The sequence below is a fragment of the Anopheles funestus genome, chromosome 2RL (genome assembly GCF_943734845.2).
Source record: "Anopheles funestus chromosome 2RL, idAnoFuneDA-416_04, whole genome shotgun sequence".
Lineage (NCBI taxonomy): Eukaryota > Metazoa > Arthropoda > Insecta > Diptera > Culicidae > Anopheles > Anopheles funestus.
The window spans coordinates 15692235-15715012 of NC_064598.1; the positions used below are offsets into that span (position 1 = coordinate 15692235).

The 22778-nt window shown below is 38.2% G+C and overlaps 1 protein-coding gene across 12 annotated transcripts in view; it reads right to left on the reverse strand.

The window, feature by feature from the left end:
- Positions 1-22778, reverse strand: part of LOC125764903 (homeobox protein prospero) — a 159886-nt gene continuing 137108 nt past the window's right edge. For 11 of the 12 annotated variants that reach the window (XM_049429598.1, XM_049429595.1, XM_049429599.1 and 8 more), the window contains one exon: positions 794-22778. This exon is cut by the window's right edge and continues 20431 nt beyond it. The gene's annotated coding sequence lies outside the window, so the exon portion shown is untranslated. The other variant, XM_049429602.1, reaches the window with a different exon arrangement.

The window sequence follows — 22778 nt, forward strand, 5'->3', positions numbered from 1 at the left end:
TGAGTTTATTAATAATTTTTACTTTTCTTTATTCATTAGTTTTAATTTTTATTACACCAAACAGTTGAAACTTCTAATAACATGTATGGACAATGACACGCTTTGTTACAGAGATAAAATAATAAGCATAAATATCCTTTTTTTGTGTTCTTGTTTATGCAAAATGTAGATTTTTTTCAATTAGTGTGATTTTGTCTTATAATTTTTCTTAAGTTTTTTTTCACCTTTCCCTTCCCATGTTTTGCGGCTCTCGCTTTTTTTCTTTGCTCTCTTTTCTATCTCTTCGTAAGTATATAATTACATGAATAGTACCACTTTTTGTTGTTGTTGTTGTTGTTTGTAAGATGTTGTTCGTTTGTTGCATTAAGCAGTTTTGCTTACTGTTTTTGCTTTCATCCGTTCCTTGTCTCTTACATCACTGGGCGTTCGTATTCTTGATCTTCAGCTTCTGCTCTGGTCGAACTGTGTTCAGCTGCCAGATGGTGTTGACTCTACTATTATTTCGTTTTCGGCAGATCGCGGCAGACTTCGTGCCGGACGAGCGTCGGCCTTGTGCCTTCCCACATAATACGGTCGTACGTACGATATACGGTTCTGTGTTTTGATACCATTACAGCAGTATTTACTCGCTACTGTCACTGCGTGCAGTGCTTTAGTTAGAGTATGTGTGTATGTTTACGTGTGTGGGTGTGTCTGTGTTCACGGTTGGTTAGGGATTGAAACGGTTTTTAATGTGCGTCAACCACATCGTTCAGTTTTTGCATAAAGTACCTTTTTTGCCAACACGTTCTTCCACTCCGCTAACGTTGTGTTTTCTCTTCTTTGCGTTTATTTCTTTCTTTAGCTTCCGTTTTTAGTTCCGTTGTGTTTGTTTCTTTACTTTTTTTTCTTTTCGTGATCGTTTCGTCATTGTTCCTAGATTGGGTATTCTGGTTTTTTGTTCTTCTTTCTTTTACTTAAATTTGGGACTCGTGTTTTGTTTTCTCACCTTCTCCTAACCGCAGGTCATGCTTTTCCTCTAAAAATCGACCTTAGTGTAGTCGCTTAAATATCTTACAGATTTAGTATCGTTTTTTCGTGTTTGTTTTAGGTTGTTTTTTTACATTTTTGACCTCTTCCTCTGACATATCCATATTTAAATTTAAGGTAATATTGTTTCGTTTTTATTTTTCCTCCCGTTCATCCTATCTCCCGCACGCTTAATATTCTTGTGTTTTCGGGATTTCGGTATGCTTCATGCCGGGGTTTTGCTTCTTCATTTTTTGTTGCATCAGACTAGATTTAGAGTGTGTTTTTGTTTGTGCTTTCGCTCTCTTATCATCTCTTTCTTTCATTGCCTTGCATTTTATGCTTCCATACCACGCCCGTAATCGTTCTGCATTGGTTTAGTAGTCGTTCTTAAATTTTAACCATAATTTAGATAGAAATTTTGGAGACGGTTTTTGTCCGTTCACAAAAACATAAAACTTTTTAGTTCGTTTTGCTTTTGCGTTTCATTTTTTGTTTTATACACAATATATGTTATTAAACATATTCGTTTCCCAATTTGCTTGGTTACAGTGGCGAACGTTGAACACGGTTGCGACATATGCAATTGTTGCAATAACGTCCACCGCCCGCTTGTTCACTGTCAACTTTTAGCCTGCCCTACGTCCGAACAGTGTTTTTTTTCTCTCCACTCTACTACAAAAAGTAGAGTTATTATTTTATATGTATTTATTCCGAACCCAAAACCAAAACAAGAAAACCGGTTTCATTTTTAGCCCTTTGCGTCAGGTCGCTTTCATTTTCTTTCCGCGTCTCTCTTTTCTCTCCGTGTTGCATTTTGAGTTTCGACTTTAATCGTTTGATAATCACCTTTGCTTTCTTTCGTGTTAGCTCTCTCTCTCTTTCACTTTTGCATTCTTGTTTTCTTTTAAGATTTCAGTGCAGTGCGGATATTTTGTTCAATTTTTTTACTTCCCTTTTTTGTTCTCTCCCTCCTTTGTGTTGCTTAGTTTTTCTCTTTTTGTGTTGTGATTTATTTATACAATAAGATTGACTTAAGATTACGACTAATGAAAAACCGAAACCAAAACGAAAGCATTATAAAACTCTTCTACCTATAGCTTGTCCGTTCTAAACCCGTTTTCTCTTTTATGTTTTTTTGTTTTGTTTTGTTTAATATGTCTAAAACTTGTTCGCGTGTTTTGCGATTTTACAGTGTTTTGCGATTTTGCACAAACTCAACACAAAAACAACACAAAATCGTCATTTTTGTACGTCACATCCATTCCATTCTCGCTAGCTCAGCTAGGTTCAGTAGCTTTAGCTCTACGTGTGATTTGTGGAGGGGGATTTTTCATTTCGTTTTTTCAAGTCTCCCTTCCGCCCCCTCTTTCGCCCTCCTGCCGTTGTTCCACTGACGCCTAACTGACTCGTCTGTAGCGCTTTTGCCTGCATTCGGACTAATAACGTGTCAATAATCTCGAGAAAGGTGTGGCGTTGTTTTTTTTTCATTTTGTATTTCATTTTTTTGGCTATCAAAACTTTGCTTAATTTAATCGGTAAATACATTTTGGTTTGCGCAGCCATATGCCACATTGGCTGCACGATTTCCGATGGTTCAGATGATTACATCACGAAAAGGTCATGAAATCCGTTTTGTCAATGTGTGTTTGTGTGTTCGTGTTCCGCGGTATTACCGTTTCGCCATTAGGACCATTTCTGGTTTGTTTTTTGATGGCTGTACCGGTTTTTTGGGGTATTTTTGTTATTTTTTTCGTTTTAGAGTTTTCTCACTCTCATTCTCTTTCGCTGTGTCGAATGCAATGAAAACTTTGTTCTCCCTTTTTGTACCTCCAAACGTAGCATCGTTTCTGTTCTTTCTGTTTTTTCTGAGCTGGTAGTGGATGTGCTGACGAGTTCTGGCTAGAATTCCCACGCGAGAATAACACCGTGGGTGCCAGGCATTGTGTCCGGTACTGATTATTTTGAGACCCCGTGAAACCCATTTTGTTTTCGCCATGTTTTTGCTTTTGTTCGGTGCCCTTTATGTACACGCTCTTAGTTTAGAAAAATGCCTAAAAGTGTAAAATTTTTGTTTCACCATTTTGCTTTTTAGCAACTTTTCCACGTCCTAAAAGTAAGCCTTAAACTGGGCTGGTTTAAGTTTTTTTTTTTCGTCTTTTGCACTCGTAAATTTCTTCGTGCAGTTTGTTGTTTTTTGTTTAGTGGTTCGAGTCTTGATTATGATTAAATTTTGTGTATGCCTAGATAAATAGTACTAATTACAGCGCGACGGTCACAGAGGTTCATTTCACACGCATAATGGTACCGGATTTAGCCTGACGATTCATGCCACCATTCGTTTGTTGTTGTTACGTTGTTTTGAAGCATCCTTACTCTAGTTCATTACGTTTTTGCTTTGTTTGTTCGTAAGATGTTAATTTTCCATATCTGTTTTTCGTTTTGCTTTTGTTTTTGTAAGCGCAATGACATGTTCTTACCTTTGCTTATCTTGATTTTGTCCAGATAATATTCCCATTGTCTAAATCGCCCGTTGAAATTACTACCATTTTGTTTTTTTGTTAGATCTCACCTACACAGCACGAGTACCGAGCTTTATCGAGTAGTCGAAGGCGACTATCCTCAAGCGTCAATCTTCATGCGGTGCAAGCAACATCTAAAGTTCGAAAAAGATTAATTTAATTTTTATTTCATTATTTGTTTTCAAACTAAGCAACCGAAAATATGCTAAACATTCCAAACTAGACCGAGTAAAATTTCAGCCCTAAAAAGTTCTTTTGTTTTTAGTTCAAAATACCACTTTCCGCACTTTAGTTTCGAAACATGTTTAACGTAAAATTTGTTTTTCATTTATCTATTTTTTTGTCAGTTTTTTTTGTTGTATTTCCGGTTGATTTGACTATTTTGTTGCTTTTTTGTTTTGTTTGCCAGTTTGCCTATCGTCGGTGGATGTGAATTTGGTTTTGCGCTGTTGTTTTATTGTTTTATATTTCCAAAAATTTCCAAAAACATAACCGCTACGTCGTTTTGTTTTGTTTTGTTTTTTTGTTTTTGTTTTTGTTTTGCATGATGGTTTGTTACCGTCCGTTTGATGTTTTAGATTTTTCCTACTTTTGTTTTGTTGTTCTTCTTTTTTTTATGTGTAACATCTAGCGTTGCTGTTATACGCACAATGATCATTAAAGGATGTTCACAAATGAGGGTATTGTTTTTATCGCTTCTGGTGTTCTGCCCGATAAATGCTTCCTGCTCACCTGTTCACTGAACCATTGAAACTGAAAATGGAACTAAAATTTGCTTGCCTAACCTGTCTACCAGTAGCGTACGATGATGAAAAATGATAAACACAACACATGATTTGCCGCGTGAACGAGATTACGTGAAAATTGTGTATGAAATGGTTGGTTTTTGTTTCGAAAAGTATTTCTTCCGTTTTTCTTTCGCTTTTTTATGATATTTTTTGCTCTTCTTTATGACCGAAACAGTTCTGCTATCCATTGTTTGTGCATCTTACACTTAATCGTTATCTGTTCTGCTAGACTCTCGCACTCTCTTCGTCTTTTGCGCCTCGATCAACGCCAAAGTTACTGAATGCGCGTTGAGGAATATCCAAAATTATTGAGCCATTCTGTTTTGCTAGTGTTATGGTATGTTCCGCAATGTTCGACTCTCCCGAAAGCTTTTGCTCAAATAGGGGGGTGGTTGTGTCCGAAACGAGGGGTTTTTCGTATCGCGATCCCGAAAAAAAAAATACGTTACGTTTCGTACTCCTGCCAGAGTTGGTGTGCCAGTTGTTACAGTCGTCGTTACAGTGTGTGTTTCGAGTTTGGTAAACCGTTGTACTATTGTAAACCTGTCTATTGTTTGCTTTGGTTTGGGTAGGTCAAACGCTGGACAAAGGCGTTAGCATCCGGTGGCAAAAAGTGTCCATGTGAGGATGTACACACGCTACCGGAAACGTCACCATTTGTCAGCGCTTATATGGAGGTGCACAAAATTAACCGTTTGCTATTGTTTGCTCTATTGCCGAATGCAGCAGACTGCAGTCAGTGATGGTGTTCTGCTGCTTGCTGCTGCTGCTGCTGTTGCTGCATCTGCTTGGTGGTGGTGTATTACTTTCAACCCATCTATTTCATGTATGTGTGTCTTGATGCTGCTGCTCGTATGCTGCATTGATTAGTAGTGATGTAACTATTGCCCTTCGGTCCCGATGTGGTTTTGTTTTAGTGCCACACCTGGCAGCCTGTTCAGGTCTTTTGCCTAGTTCGCACTATGGATTTTTTTTTCTCTCTCTCTCGCTTACCAGATCGTACTGCATGTTTGTATTTATCTCTATCTCTTTAGTGATGTAATGATGTAAGGAGATGTCGTTCGCGTAAAGAACCGAAACCCCTTTTTTCTCTCTCTCTCTACGTTTCTTCACGAGCCGTATCGGAATGCCGATCGTTTTGTGGTAAAGCTGTGCAATCGAAAAACTTTGGGAATTGAAATATGCCCTTTTTTCTTTTGTTTTGCGATATTGGATAATTTTGTCCAGTTAGCCGTTTGGAAAGTGGGAACAGTGTGCCGTAATGTGACCAAGGTTCAGGCTCAGGTTCGTGCGCGTTCCGTGTCTCTATATTCTTGAGAGTACGCACACTCTTTCACCAAACCTCGGTCTTCGTGCACTAAACGCACATGGTAGTATGGTAGTAAGCCCTTTGGCGTTTACTGCCTCACAATTGTTTTTGTGCCTGTTCGATTACCTTGCCATTGCCTGTTTTATGGTGAAAATTGAAACTGAAATCCCACGCGGGCGGAGGGAATCTCTCGCCGCCTTGCCCGAGCAGGACACTTCCTTCGGTTCGGTGGACGGTGAAGGAAGCATAGAATCAAATACTTATGCTCCGTCCGTGCGGTTCGAGTTTCCACAATTCACCCGCGCGAAGAAACAATACGTCAATATAATCGTGCCAAGTGCATCCGTGACTGTAAAGTCCTTAAACCTTGAAACGTTTTCCAGTGGGGTGTGGTTGTGATTTTATTTGTAGTGCGCTTATTGTGCGCGCGTGTAATACAAAAATTACAGGAAAAATACAAGGGTACTAATGGAAATAAAAAAAAATCCTGGAATTTAAAAATGGGAGAGGGTTGTGCAATTTCGCACGTGAAGCGTGTCATTATTACCAAGTGTTTTGTTCGTTTTTTTTTTGGTTGGTTTTGTTAAATATACTTGTTTTGCGCATTTGATCTGCTGACACAGCTGTAGTAGTTAGTGGTAGTAGTAGTAGTTAGTGGTATTAGCTCATACCAGCCGGATCCAGCAACACTGAAGCGCTGTTGGGTTGTACAATTAAGTTTTACCGCTTATTACTGTGTATGTGTGAGTGGGGTGTTTTTATGTGTGTGTGTCTGTTTTGCAATCGAAAAGTTTTGGCACAAATGTTTCGGTTGTTTGTTGTTGTTGTTGTTTTGGTTTCGCACACTTGCACTTTTGTGTGCACCCTTTTACGCCCTTCCGAATTGTTTGGTTGTTTAACTTCTTCTCCTATCATGTGTAATATATGTTTTCCAGTGTTAGGCTTTCTTGTGTTGATCCATGTGTACTGCTGCAACTACTATCTTATCGGTTTTTGCTTGGAAGTTACTGTTGCTCACTGTTTGTTTAAAAATTCTTTTCTCTTTGTTCTCTGTGTTTGTTTGTTCTTTTTCTTTCTTTCTTTCTTTTCTTTTGTTGGTAAAACTATTTGCTTCAATTGTTTGTTTCTGTTTTCTTTCCTGCCTGTTTGTGTGTGTGTGTGTGTATCTGTGTGTGCATTATGTGAAATCTTTCGCTTTTAAACTTTCGTGTTTTTTTCTTCTTCGTTTTGTTTTTGTCTGCCGGCCCCATTTGCCACTCGCTGCCTTACTGTGTCTGTTTTGATCGCCATTGTCTGCTTCCACTGTTTGGGACTGTGAAGTGTATAATCTGGTTTCGCTTGCACTTTTGTCTCATTTTGTTAGGTTAGGTACTTTATCCTATTTCAACATAAAATACATCTTTATGCTTACCGCCGCACTCCAAAAACCACCGATCCACCCCGCAACCCGGCCCCGCGGGGTTTGGTTCCCCATTCCCCTTTCGTTTTTGCTAGTGCCAATTGTCGGACGAGATTTTATTTGTTGTAAAACATTGTACAAGTCGTAATGGTGGGGATACGGGAGCACGAGCAAAGGGTGAAAGATGGCGGTGCAGACGGCGGCAAGTATTTGCCGGTTTCCGAGCCCCTTACAAGGTTTGGGGGCTCAGCTATTGTGCTGATTGTGGGGTAATCGATTTGCGAATTACCGGTTGGTTAATGGTTAACTGAAAACCGCGTAAATCGAACGCAAAAGATCCGAGGAAAAAACAAAACAAAAAGTTGTGTTTAATGTATGTACATCTAACTCCACACTCGTTCAGTTCTGACCGTTCCTGCCCAATGTTTTGCTTGGTTAAGTTGGTTCAAAACTGTTCGAGTTCACTATTTTACAGATTTGGTTTGGTTATTGGTTTGTCCTGTCCTGGAACGTTTAACTATTGTTTCATCTTATGGGATTTGTTTTGCATTTTATTTTTATTTTTTGGTAGCTGCTGGGTTCCCGTTTTATTGGGAACTCAACATTAGATTCAGTTCTAACTGCTTGTTGTTGCTATTGCTGCTGATGCTGCTGCTGGATTGGTTGTTTCTGTGTGATTGTGTACCGGTGCGTTTGTGTAGTTTGATTGAGTGTGATTCGTTGTTTGTGGCAACGTTTTTGTATGTGTGTGTGTGTTGAACTCGTTCGGAGTTGGAGAGTCAAATGAGATAAAATAAAGAAATTATTGAGAAATGCGCAACCAAAACCGTCATCCCAGCCGTGGATGACGTTTCGATGCGTTCGTTCTGGTCTATTGTGTATGTTTTTTTTTTTACAAAGTATAATGTGTTGTTTGCTATCTTGTTGTGTTTTTGTGGGATTTACGCAACCCAGCCACAAGTTGAGGGACTAGAGGGGGGCTTTTTATGATTGTTGTTTGCCTTCCCTGATGATGGCTGTTGTTGTGTGTTCGTTGTTGTTCTTCTTCCCAAAGAAAAACCCCCTTTCCGGTCTGGGCAGAAATCTCACAAAACATTCGACAAAAGACAACTCAACTATGTTGGTTACGGATCGGCGAAAAAAAAAACCAAAGGACCAATGAAATCTCCCAAGAAGTACCGAAAGTATCCAGCTAGGATATTTGACTTTTGTTTGCTGGGTGGTGGAAAGGGGAAAGAGGAGAGGATGTGAGAATTTTACACCCACTTCCTGCCCCTCTGTACTTCCCCTTCCCTTTATTCCTCTCTTTTTTCACATTCTTACTGGGATAAGACAATTTCCTTCACGTTCGTTTCGTTTCGCAACAGCGTTCTTCTGCACCATTTGTATGTTTCTTCTCTTGTGTTATGTGTGTGTGTGTGTATGTGTTTGTGCTTTTTGTTTTCTTGTTCTTCTTCCTTTTAGGGGCCAATTGTTTATTCGCGAAAATTGTGCCAAAAGTTTACGTTGTTCTTTTTTTTATCAACTTGGATCTTGTTTTTGTTTTGTTCGGATTTGTTTACGCTTCCGAAAAGGTGTGTGAATTGACAGACCAAAAATATAAACAAGACAAAAACTGATGCATGAAAAAGGGGTGTTTGTTTTCGGGGTAGGGATTAAGGGATGGTCTGGTAAAACCACAGTTCATTCAAATAGGGTCTTATAATCGAAATCGCTTTCTGGTGCTGATAATTACTGTTGGGGGTTGTTTCTTGTGCATCTTTCTGCTTTCTGCTTTGTTGGTTTGTTTGGGAAGGTTATTGTGGCATTAAAGATTGTGATTAGTTGACATGTAGTATTTGTTTTGTTTTGTTTTTTGTTTACTTCTTCTCACCAATGGTAAAGATTATACTATTGCACGCGCTTGCTGCCACTGATCTCTGTCGGTTTTTTTGTTACATTTTCTTCGCTTCTCGCGAGAGTGTTTCGATTCGCGAATCGGCAACCGATGGGTCGATACCGATCTCGCCGTTCGAACAGACCATCCCGGGGGGGAAAAAACCGTACACAGTGTTATGGGCACCGGTTGGCCACCAAGAAACGCTCTGCCTCAATTGAAAATTATGGATATTCCAGATTCGGTTCATTTGATGGTATTAGTATCATTTCAAGTTACTGCTGATGATCTTCGTATGTACTTCCATTCGCTTTTTTTCGCTTTTTGCATTGCTGTTAGTAAGTTTATTAGTGTTTTTGTTTTTAAATTCATTTTGCATGTTTGTCTTATGGTTTTGTTTTGTCATTTTGGATTGGTAAATTACGTTTGCGTATCATTTGCATTTGCTGCTGTCCTGCTGGTTGGTTTCCTTTTTTTTTGTTTGTTTGCTTGAGAAATAATTTTTGAATACTTCTGATTATTTCGATACTATTTACTGTGAGTTTGTGTTTATTTAATTCTTTTTTTTTCATTCATTCATTATGTTTTTTTTGTTTGTTTTGCTTGTTTGCTGCATTTAAATAGAGAATAAATACAATATGCTTGTGGTGTGTTTGTGTGATTAAAATTAGATTACAAAAAATAAGTTTATACCCCTCCATACCGACCGCAGACCGAGAACGGCGCAGCGGTTTGGCCGCTGGGCGGACGGATCCACTTGTATGTGTGTGTGTGTGTGAGTTTGTTGTGATTTATGTATGTGTGTGCGTGTATGTTTGTAAGTGTGTGGTTTTAGTAGTTGCAAATAGTAGGAATCATCAATTATCAGTCCAAGATGTTGATCGATCAGCATCCCTTCTTACGAAGGTAGATAGCATCGACAACCGTTTTGCTCAATCCCCAAGCTTTATATATATGCGGTGTGCTCGTCCGTGGGTATCCGTTCTTCCGAAGCGAAGTGCAAGACAAATTCTTGCAGGAGAAGTGCAAGAGTATATTTCGAAAAATTTTACATTCGCTCAAACATGTTTGGTGACTTTTGCATTTGACACGCTAACGAATAGCGTTTCACAGATCCAAATGTACGATCTAGACATATTTTTTTGGTTATCCCGAATTTTACCCCGTTTATTGGAAAACTGGAAAGGGTGTCACCCCACCGAAGAGGGTGACATTCGGGAGTGTTTTTTTTAACAGGTCTAACTACTCCTTACGAAACGACGCCTTTCGAGAAACGGTAGGAACCGTAGAACACACCTCATAAAATAACTGTGGCTGCACCGTTGGGTGCGATCGGCAAATCCAACCACCCCCTCCAAAAGCAGCCCTTCCCATCCCATTAAACAGTTCGTTACAATCACTTAAATCTACTAGAAAAAATAGTTGATGATCCAATCCGGCCCAGACCTGACCGCTCGCCTCGAAGCTCACTGGATCGGTTGATGGAACGGGGGTTCTTTTTTTGTTATGCATTTTGTTTCCACTTGTTTCATACTTCTAGCTTCATCTGCACTGGTGCTGTATTAGGGTTTATCTGTTTTATAGTTAAATTGTGTTTTTTTCTTCATCTTATTCTTTACTTTCCTTTCCACATTCCCATTTCATTCCATGCTTCGTTAAGTTTATGTAGGTTGGCTGCTATCTTCTGTTTTTGGTTTTTGCTTTTGAGTGCTTGCATTGTAATATATTTCTTAGCGTACTGCGACAAATTGAGAAAAAAAACTATAAATAAAAAAAGAAATTTAAAGGGAACAAAAAAGAACAGTCCGTCATGCAGCGGATGATGTTTTATTTTTACTTTCCTTCCGATATTTGCGATAAAAATACTACGCGCACTGCTGTTGTAAGGTTCTACAAACACTTGTCTTGCTTGGCGTGTCGTATCGGATATACCGACAGATGGCGCTGCTTATCTTAGTTCGTACGTTCGTATGGTAACACGAACGACAGCGGACGTTCGCTTCAAGCAGAAATCACGTTGTTAGCCTTGCACAGTCAGTCGGAAGGAAGGATACAAATATGTGCATAAACATACCTTCTTTAACTCGAAAAGGGGAAATTAATGCGCTGTTGGGTTCGTGTTTCGTCCTAGCAAAACCCATAGCTTAGTATACTGTGGTAACTTGTTGCATTTCTTTAGCAAAGTTTCGTAACTAAAGTAGTTCTGTCGCACCTCAAAAAAAAGGAAGAGATTGTTATTTCTCTGTCTCTCTTTTTCTCATTGCCGATGTCTTGTCGTAGTTTAGTAGATATTTGGAAAAATACAGTCAAATCATGCATTAATGAACATCAGTAGTATCGCGCTGCACTCTAAGCAATAAACGCGTGTGATCCCGCCCGTACGATCATTAAGTGTTGTATCATTGTATGGAAACATCAGCGACAATACCCAAGTAAGCAGCATTTCTTTTAGTGGAACATGGTAGGAATTGGTTTTTTTGTTGCTTATCTTATCCAATCTTAGCCACTGCTGTGTATGTAATTGTATGTATGTGTGTTCGTTTGTGTGTAGTAGTAGTCGCCTTTGACACTCTTTTGCTTATATATGATTTGTTTTCTTCTTTCTTCGTTATGTTCGTTTAGTGATAAGTTTTTGGAAATTTTCTTCTGCTAGGATGGATGCCTCTGCTTAATTGTTTTTTTGTTTGTTGTGTTCTGTTACTTGTTTATTAGTAATGCATTTGCTTCTTCAATTCTGCAATGGGGGTTTTGCTTAATGTTAAAGAATATGTGTGTGAGAGCTTTGTATTGTGTTTAGTGTTTGTATTCTTATACTTCTGTTTGCTTGCTTTTTTCATATTTGTTAAATTATTGTTTCGCTTCAAACTGTTGTGCGCGAAAGTTTGCCATATTTAAAAAAAAACCGAAAATTATGACAGTAGTGGTCACCTAATGTTACACAACAACCTCCAGCGGGCACAGTGTAAACGCTGCTGGTGTTGAAATAAATTGGAACTAGACATCATTCCCGAACCATTAGCAACACAAACATCGGTGAAAACTTAAAACGATAATTTGGTAGATTTTTGTTTCTTCTTCATTCCCATTTCTCTTCTTCAGTTTTGCTCTTCATAATACATTTCATTACGGTTGTATTGTTTGTTTGTTTTGTATGTTTGTTTTGCTGCATGTTAATGGGAATTATATTTGTTTTATCTTGTTTCCCCCCTTTTTTGTCATAGAGTATGGCCATCTTGAATTGATGCGTTAGATGTATGCTTTTATGCTCAGTGTTTCTTGCCTCAGTTTTACTACGTACTAGTGTGTTTTGTTTAATTTTTTCTCTTTCTTTCTTAATCTTGCTCTCTCTCTCTCTCTTTCCTTTTATCTCCTCCTCATCCAGAACAAAATCTGGAACCGTGAGCGTTCACATGAGTTCATGTTCTGGTTTTCGGTTTCAGTTTTCATTGCTTTCCACAAAATCGTTACATTGACGACAACTGTTCCATATGCATGTGTGTTGTGTTATCGTTTGGTTGGTTTGATATTGGGTTTGTTTGTTTTAGATAGACTAATCTTCTCGTGGTAGTTATCATACCTTTTATAAGTGTATTAATTGTTTTCATGTTTTTTTTTTGGTAAATTTTCTCTCCAAGTTTTCTGCTTCATTTGCTGCTTCATTAGCTTTTCCAGCTTCGTAACAGTGTAGGTTTTTAATGTTTAGCTTTGCTGCTTTTTTGCATTGTTTTGTTATATCATCATTCATGTTCTGAATTATATATTATTAAACTTAAATTTAGTCCTCCTTCCTTCCTACCCATGCTCCTCCTCCCTTCACTATCCTTAGCCTGTGGTTTCTGTAGTTATCTTTTTTTTTGTCATTTTTGTATTTAATGATTATTTTTGCTTGTTTTGCGCTACTTACTCATACACGAAAAAAAGGTGACATCACCATGGGTTCGTCGCCCTATCCTTCCTATCGTTTCTAAACATGTTTTTGAGCTTTCCAAATAACTGTTATCTTCTGCTTCTGTTTGCTGCATTTGTGGTTGTGCTTTGTTGAGGTTTGTTCGAAACAAAAAAAGTGATCCTGTTGTTCTATTGCATCTGTTGTATTGGCTTTGCTGTTTTTGTTGTTGTAACTGTCGCTTGTTCTGCTTGCAACAGTATACTCTGTACTGTGGTGGTTGGTGGTTGTTTTTGTTGTTATTCTCTTGTTTGTTGCTGTTGTTATATTTCCATTATACTTCTTGTGGCGGTACAATTGAACAGAAAAAAAATTACACAAGATCGCGCCCGAGTAGCCGAGCACTTTGGTGGGGCGAGAAGTCTATTAAAGGGCCCGTTTATTCTTCTTCCTTTTCCGCTTTTCGTCGTATTTCATTTGCTCCATCTTTGTCGCAGTTTTTTTTTACTCATTTTTTACTCTCTTTTTTCGTATATAAAACTTATTAATTAGTTATCTTTTTTCCATTTTTTTTTGTAAAAATCAACATTATTACTTTATTATTCTTTTTGAAGGCACTTTAGATCGGACGTGGTGGCCCAAGTGTTACCTTTTTTGTGTTAGTTTTTTGAATTGCCGGTTTGAAATGTGTTGTTTTGTTGCTGTTTTGTTTTCTTTGGGCGCGCTAGCAAATTTTCATGTTGGTCTCGTGTGTTTTGTTTTTCTTTAGCTGTTTCGTTTTCGGTCGGTCGTTTGTTCCTTTGCCAAATGGTTGTGCAAGTTACGTGTGTGTCTATTGGTAGTTTTGTTATTGTTTTTCTTCTCCTTTCGTTTCCTAATGTCCTAATGTTAGTATGTTGTTTAAAGTGTGTGTGTGTCTTTTTTTCTAATTTGCTTCCTCTTTCATTGTCATTGCCAAATTGTTTTGACCAAATGGTGGTAAAGTATCTTAGCGCGCTCGTTTTGTCTTTGGTAGATGTTTGCAGCCATAACGTACCGTCGTTAGTATCGCCAAAAGATGTTCTATGTTTTTTTTTACGCCAGAAGGATGTAATTTTCTGTTTGACGTTTGCTTTGCCATTTGTTTTTCTTCGGGTGTTGTTCGCTTGCATTGGATAGCGAGCGTTTCCATTTTGGGGGTTTCGGAACCCATCATCACCCGTACGTAAATGGCACGCGATGGCGTCAGCAGACTGCAAAAAAGAAACTCAAATATCTAAATGTTCCATTTTTATTTCGGTTTTGAATTGCCTTCATTTGCTATTGTAAGAACGGTTTTGGATTATGTCAGAGATTAAAAAACGTGGCTATTTCAGTTTTGAGAATGCTCGGCTACTCGCCCGACGATCACAACTTAATCCACTGTTTTTTGTGATGTGCTTTTCCTTCCTGGTGTAGGGTGTATTTGTGTGTGTTTGTGTGTGTATGTGAGTGTATTTAAATTTGTGATATATTATGTTGCATTCATATTGAAAATGTGCGTCCAGAACGATTATGAATTCCGCTTGATTACAGCAGGTATCACACTGCGTGTTGTCGACATTGTTTTGTAACGCCTTTTCCAGATAACTTGCCATCCGAAAATAGTCGACAACAATGCGAGTTTTCCGTTGTAACTTTCTAAAAAACACAAAATGAAATTTAGTTCTTGGGAATTGCAAATTTTCACCAAGTCATCACTTGGTCTTGCGTACTAAAGTCAATTTTTTTCCATGTCGAAACACTTCTACACGCTGATGGCAAATTCCTTTCGCACACAGTGTGATACAATTTTGTGGATGAAGATTCACAACTGGCTACCAATATACAAGTACCATTACATTGGAATACCGGAACCAAACGAGATGGCTAAACAAGAAACATCCTAACCGTCGGTCCCAAAAACGTTTGTTTACCATGCACCGTACCATCCTGTAGTGGAAGTGCATGAAAATCAATTTTTCCAATTTTAAAATTTTGTTCCATACTTTATGTATTAATTTTAAAACGTTTACAGCTCCGATCCCCCTTTTCAGTTATGGAGGGGTTTATTCAATAAAAGTAAAAAAAAAGTGCAGAGCCATCGAATCAGGAGCATTTGCAGTGGAAGATTCACAATCGATTGTGCGTGTGGACATTTGTATAACGTTTTTTTCAAATATGAGTTCGCTTGAGTTCGCAAGTCGAAACGAAAAAGGCTCCTACCGTACTAATGGTGTACAAAACTGAGGATTGTTACTAACTAAGTACAAACAGAGGCTGGACAGTTTATTCCATTCCTTCCGACACACTCAAACGCCATTGCGAGAGTCGGCTTAACGATCAGCTCAATAATGCGCGTGTCCCCAGGATATTCGAGCACTTGCGTGACTCAAGAAAAAAACTGACTCCCCCTTTGTATTGCTATGTTTATGGAATGTAAGTGTATGTGTGTGTGTGTGTTTGTGTGCATTGATGAATGCGTGATTGTAGTTAAGTATCCTGTAAATCATAAATCTCAAATATTATTTCTCTTGTTTGAAGGGGTCACCGGCAGCAGAAAGGGAATGAAGGGGCGCCCCCCTTATGTATATTGCTTTTGACGCCATGCTGATGTTTGGCCTGGTATGTTCCTGCTGCCGGGTGACCCACGGCTGCCTGTGTGTGGTAGTAGTAGTAGTAGTTGTTGTAGTTCCTTGTTGTGGGTACATGCAATAACTAACCGAAAACCAGTTTCTCCGAACGAAAGTCTACAAAACAGGAAAACTATATATCAACGCTCTCTTTCTCTTCCTCTCTTTCTCTGTACTAGCCGCCAACCTGTACCGCCCTTGACTTCCTTTTTTTTTTTTGGGGAGTTTAGGCGATACAGGCCGTAGGCACGGTTTTTGCCGGAAATCGTTAACTAAAATCGATACAACGTGAGCGATATGCTCAGTTTTTGGTGATAATTGCAATACCAACAATTCCTTGGTTGCAAATGGTATTTTTTCCGGTTTGTTTTTGTGGGGTTGGTTTGAAGATTTTGTCCTTTTGTTCAGCTCAGTTTTGTTTGATCTCCATGTTTTTTTTTTCTTTCTTTTTGTTTTGTTTTGTTCGTTTGCCCTTTTCTTTGGTGCTGCTTGTTGCTCACTAACGTTGGCCTAAAGTTTTAAATAGTTTTAGAAATAACCGCTACCATGACTGTTTAGGTTTAATATTTTGTTTTTCTTACTGCTGGTTTTGGTAATGTGGTTTTTTCCTTCCATTTCTCTTTACTGCTTTACTTTGCTTCTGCTAATTACTAGTATTTGATTTATCTTACTTTGGGATTTACTTTTTCATTATTAAGGAATAAAATTACAATGGTTTGTTCTTCTCTTTCAATTCGTACCTCTCTTACACGTGTTTGGTTTCTGTTTTCAGCGCTCTCTTTCTCCATCGCTCTTTCATCCTTTTTCATGTTTTGTTAATAGTCATATGATTTTTTGTGTTTGCTTTCTACCGTTTTAACTTCTTCTATGCTGCTCTGCGTATTGTGGCTTTCAATGTGCGTTTTTATGCAGCACAGTTTTCCCTGTTGTTTTTCGCACTTTTGCTTCGAAAGCTGTTTCGCCGAAAACTTACTTGTGATTTGGGCACGCGTGAGTGTTTAGCTTTTTTATGCTTGGTTTTTTTTTTGCTTCTTTCCAATAACTTTACACATTATGCTACACATCCCACGATGTATGGAAAATTAAAACGTACATTCGCTTGCCTCTCTTTCTCTCTGTTCGCATACTTTCCCTATTTGCGAACTTTAGCTTGCGAGCACGAAGGAAATAAGCTTTCTGCACACATTGGTTTGCGTTGGAAAATGTGTTTAAAAATTGGGCAGGAGAAGCTCTTTTGCTGAACGTCCTTGTAAATAAATCTACACGCCCCCAGCCACCTATCCAGGGCCGGGCGTAGTGTGAGACGGGGAAAAACAAAACCTTCCAGATTCCTTTTTGTTCACTCCGGTGGATATCGGGTGCCAGATAGAAGGGTGACCGTCCTCTTCAGGCTTCTTCATTAATGTGTGCATGTTTTGACTTTTTACATTAAGCATGGACTCATTTGATAACTGCACCCATTCTTTAATGTGAGTTTGTTCACTCAAGTGTACATATGTGTTTGTTTGTTGGCTAGGTTCCGTTCCTACTGTACGCGTACTGCGCGTAAGTTCGAACTCTGCCGGTGCGCGTCAATTCGATGCGCTTTACTTTCTCAATAATTTCTCATTTTACTTAACATGAAATTTGATAGCTTCCGTTGATGGAATAATCAACTCTCGCACTGCAACGTGACCGTGTGCAGCGGGAAAGAGAAGGACCCGAAGCCCGAAACTAACAGTTGCTTATGCTTGTACAGCTCGTAACTACGGCTATTGCATTTTCACTAACGAAATTATTTTGTTATCTTCCTTACTTTGTGCACTTTAGTTTTGTTTGTTTATACCGAGCCAAACTTTGATAGAAATTCTGTGTAAAATTTTCCAAACAAGAACTCATCACGTTTGCTTTCTAGTTTACTTAGTGTTTTTTTTTTTGCTGGTTTTATTGTTTGAAGAAAGAACGAAAGTAACACCGATTGCTTGTGCTTGTTACCAGTTCGCATGTTACGCGATGGATGTGTTACATTTGTTGTTGTTAAAACATTTTAGCTCACCGTTTTTGCAGTGGTGTGCTTTGCGATCTATTTTGACGTGTGGTTGTCTACCTTTTCTTGTCTTGTTTGTTTCGTAGCTTTATTTGTACAAACCAATGTAGCACGTGTATGTTTAATGTTGCTTTGTTGCTTTTTTGTTTTTGTTTTTGTTTTGTCTTCCATTAAGGTAATCAAAATACGAATCTTACTCACGTTTGAGACCTGAATTTGTTTCCCATTTTAGTGCTTCGCTTAATATAGAATTTCAATCACTTCTTCTTCGATTGTTTTTCCCCGAACCTTGTACGACCAAAAACCTTCACTTTCACTACTAGTGTTTCGTTTTACACCGCAACTTCAGTTTTTTGTATTTTATTGAGTTTCTGACTAACCGCAATATTTCACATTTTAATTTTTGCTTTGTTTCCATTTAGTTTCCGTTTTTTTTTGTTTTTGTATATAAGAAAATATAAGTTAAGGCAGATTTTGGTAAAATTACACACAATGTTTTTTTCCTCCCTCTTCTTCTTCAATACGCGCAGGTTTCCGCGTATGCGCTCGTCCTTGACTGTTTTGCCCAAAAGTTACTGAGTTTTGCATGCTTGTCGTATGCTTTCGTTTTTTTTCGTTTTGTTTTGGTTGTTTTTTTTTCATTCTTATTTCTGACACACGCACAGTTCATGCTATCATTTACTCTTCCGTTCGTTACCGTGTTTTTTGGTTTTAATTTAGTTCGCCTCTACCACCCATCTGCCTGGTTTTTTGCTTGACGTTTTTTGTTTTTGTTTCTTAAAATTGTTTTCTTATCTTACATTTCTTAAGATTTGTTTCACATTTTATTTTGTGTGTGAGTGTGTGTGTTTTAATTTTTTTCTTTAAAGATAAGGCGCGAAGGTGCTTCAAATAAGCTTGTACTTTTTTTCGTGATATTTTTCCCCCTTCTTCTGCTTCTTCTAATATCTTTATTTAGACCGGAAATCCCAAAAAACATTGCCGAGAACGTATTTTCCTTGCCTTCCATCGTTCTTTCTACTTCTGCTGCCGCTTTTTTTCATCGTCCATCTACGCTGCTAGTGCTGTCGTCTGTTCAGCGTCGTGTCGTTTGGTTTTCTATTGTTATCATTGTTTTGCTGCAATAAATTTTTGTTTGTTTTGTGGCTTTTTTGTTTTGTTTTTTAACATTGTCCTAGAATACTCCTAAACAAGAGACCGGGAAGTTTTTGAAACGAAAGTTTAGCCCCTTCTGTACCTACGCTTGGTCCACGGCATGCTCCCAGATAGATGCGTGATGTTTTCGATGGTTTTTATAGTTTTTAAAACGTGGTTGTACTTTAGTTCGTCGATATATAAAAAACACTATTTGGAATTTTATATTTATTTTCGGGTATGCTTCGAAGTGAATAACTATTGAACTGGTTACAACCAATACGTGAGTTATATTTATTTTGAAGAACTTACTGGTTTACTTTAGGAAATAAACCGATGCTCCATTGTTCCAATGTCTATTAATTCTTCGAAAAGTTAAATATTTGCATTACTTTTATGAGCATTTTGCAACCGTTTAGATAGTTTTATATTAAATAATATTAATTTAGCAAATTAATGTTTTGTCCGAGCAAAGCTTCATCTGCTCAAGGGAGAAACCTTTCCATTTCCATTGCATCTATCTGGAGCGTGCGAGATTGTTTTGTCAGCTTCGTCGTTGGCTATCGTTTCTGCAATTTTGCTTTCACATTTTTGCATTACATTTTTTGGTTTACAAATTTTGTTTTGAGCAAAATCAACAATAATCAATGCTTTCCAACTTTTCGTCTGCCCTGAAATTTTGACATTTTGTATGAATTTTGAGTATAATTTTGAACCGCTTCAGTATAGCTTATTTTTCCTTTCTTTTCGTTAATTTTGTTTCATCTTGTTGGTTGTTGTTTTGTTATTCTGATGTTGTTGTCACCTAAGGGTAAGCTTGTTGTTTTTTCCCCTCTCTTTCTCTCTCTTGTAAGCACCTCACCACAGATTTGGTTCATTGTTTTCTTGTTGTTTCGCTGCCATTGCTATTGGTTGTTTTGTTTCTTTCATTGTTGTTGCGAATTAATTACCAGTTACCGTAGAATCGCATGGTGTTATGAACTGATTTGTTTTGTTTTGTTTTTTTTGTTCTTGCCCTGCTTGCCTGATTCTTTTCGTTTTGTTGCTGCTGTCAAATTGTTTATTTATTGTGTGTATTTGTGTGTAATAAACGAAAGTTTATCTAAACTTCAAACTAAACGAATCTTCCACGAACATAACGATCAATACAAAACGGCTGCGCCGTTTATTTCAAATGCCCGGTAAAGGTTCATAGATATAGTTATAATAGAGATTAATATTTATCTGTAAGAATGGTTTTATTTCCAAAAGATGGCCTAAAGTGTAGCGATTTTGGATCGCACATTCGCTGTAGTTGCTTTGGTTCTTTGTTTGTGAATATGGTTTGGTAGAAAAACAAGACGAACTGTGACAGACCACTGTTTGGGAAGAGTTGTTCGGTTCCCCAGCTGCCGTCCAACTAAATATTAAACCAAACAACCCATGTTGAAAATACCGATTTTCGCTAGAGTTGCTCAATTGCTGTTATTACGTTACTTTTTGTACGTATATTAGATTGTTCACTATATTGTTGTGGTTTTATTTTTATTTACTTGCGGTTTGTTTTCTTTCTCTTTCTTCTTCTTTCTCTTTTTCATCTTTGTTTTATTGATTCACTCATTGTCTCATTGATGTTGCCCGTGCTGATGTTCACCATTACTTCAGTTGAAATCATATTTTACCGATTCGCGTTGAAATGCACTGTTTTAACGAATTTTGTTTTTTGGTTCTTGTTTCAGGAGTGGTGTTCAAACATAAAAAATAAAACACTTGATTCCTCTTGTAGTAACTGCTTCCGTGCGCATTGATGTCGAGTAGCTTTCACAACACGCTCTTTTGATCGTTTAATTTTGCTGAAAGTTTTGTCAAATTTCTAATCATCTACTCCTAATTCGAACTCAGCTGAATCCAATGATTTTCTAATGGACTTTCCAATTGTTATTAATTGAAAGATTTTAATTCATAGTTAAACATTTTTTTAAACGTCTCCGTTCGAAAAAGATTATAGAGAAGGATTCGTAAAAAATTATTTCCGATTTCGATTATTTTTACTGTAATTCGTGAGGATTTTTATGTTGTAATAACGAAGCCTAAACGTGTTTTAAAGTATGCTATCGCGTGCTGCAGAAGGAAATGCTAATCTCTTTCGCATTGAAATTTCGAACGCACTGTCACAAAGATGGCACCGTTCAGGCCCCAAGTATGTTGCATTAATTTAGTCCCGTAAACTATTCAGACGTTCGAAATGGCGTTTGATTTATTTCTTTTGCTTGTTATATACGTTCTCAAAATGTTGCTTCCAGCGTCGATGTTTGGAATTTTGGTTGACTTGTGTTTTTTTTTCTTCTGTCTTTCTCTCTTTCTCTATCTCTCTCTTGCTCGCGTAGTTTCACGTTTCATCCTAATCGATTTTTAAAAATATTTGTTTTCCATATAATTTCTTTACATACTTTCCTCCGTGTTTTTGGGGCGCGTGACGCACGCCGTCACGTGTTTATCGCTTTAGAGCTTATGGAGAGCGGTTCACTTGTGTTTCACTCGCTACAACATCGTTTTCGTCGGCATTGTATCGCCGCTTTCGCTTAAAAATATATCTTAATATGAGGTAGATTTTAGATTTCACGAAATGTTATACGAAAAAGTAGAACGTAAAAACGCGATCCGAACTTTGTTCACGAAAATAAAAAGACGAACAAAATTATCGCATCTTACAGCATTATTGGTGCAATGTGGTATTAGAGAAAGTATGTAAACACATGATCGCCATGAAACACGCCCTTCGGGGGTGTTTTCCTTCTCACCTACCCCCCCTTAATCCCGTTACATATTAACTGGTATAAGCGCCGCCGTCCCCGAATACGGGACGTAAAGGACCGTTTGTTTCGTTTTACTTTAATAATCGCTTCTATCGCGCACATTAGGATTGTTGTATAAAGGCATCCCGGACAAAAAAAAAATTGTCCGCCCGCGGTAAAGCCCTTTCGCTGGTTCGAAAGTTTCTAAATTAAGGTTTTTTGGATGGTTGAAAATGAAATCATCCGTCGTTACGATTCATTACTGTCCCTTTGCAGTTAGTTCGTTCTCGTGTTTGCCCTTGTTCCGCGACTCAGTTGTTCGACTTCTGTCCTTGCTGCTAGGCTTGTTAGTGGTACCATGTTCGATACGAGCTGATGATGGTGATTGAGAAGCTATTTCTGTATTGTATTGCTTGTGTTTTTTTGGGTGTATGAGTGTATGTTTGTGGGTGTGTATTGTGTATTTGTTTTGATAGTATGATCATTTCCATGATCCTTTGCACTAACTTTATTTTCTCTCTCTTTCGCTTTCTCGTCCTTTTTCTCTCTCGGAGAGAGAGCTCTCTCTCTCTCTCTCTCTCGGACAGCCGTTGCACCGGTTGCGGGCTGTCGTCTGACACCTTCCTTCATGTCCGGCATTTGGAAACACGATTGTTTTGCTTTCCATCATTCAGATAGTGTGTGTTCATTGCGTTAACCAGCAGCCAGCACTAGCAGTTGCTGTTTGCTGTTTTTTTTTTCTTTTCTGTTGTTGTTGCACTGGCATCATAGCTGCTTCCCATTTATTTGTAGTTTTCCGTTTCCACCTCTAGTGGCATATTTCGTACGCGAGCAAACGAAACGTCGACGGATCTGATACCCTTTCCCTTTTTAGAGATTGATGTAGTTCGAGGTGCCCATTTCAAATCACGTTCTTCGTCCCGATGCTCGTCTACCACTACGTACACCACTAGAAGTGGTGTTCTTTGCATTTGTTGTTTTGCTTTTGTGTACTATATATAAATATTGAAGTTTTTGCAAGAATAGCCTACAACCATTCGATAGCCTCATACAACTAGTTCCGTTGTTCGGGGTTTATTCTCTTTAATGTTTAAGCGCATCCAAGCACGTGCGAGCGCGTGTGTGTGTGTGCTTTTGACTTCTTCTTCGTCTTCTTTGTTTGTTTTGTACAACCATATGTACGTTGTCTGCATATACCGGTAGATACAGCGACTGCGAATTGCCTCCAATTGTTGTGCGTTTGTAGTTACGACTTGGTAGCCGACAGAAACATCACACCCTAACAAGGCTCGATCGCTGCTCGTACGGTACGGACAAATACAACGGAAAAAGGAATAGTGTAGGATTACAAGAATCAAGGAAGTTTGTTAGCTTTTTGTTTTTGGGGGAGCACTAGTTCTATACACTGTCGTGGTACGACCTCCAT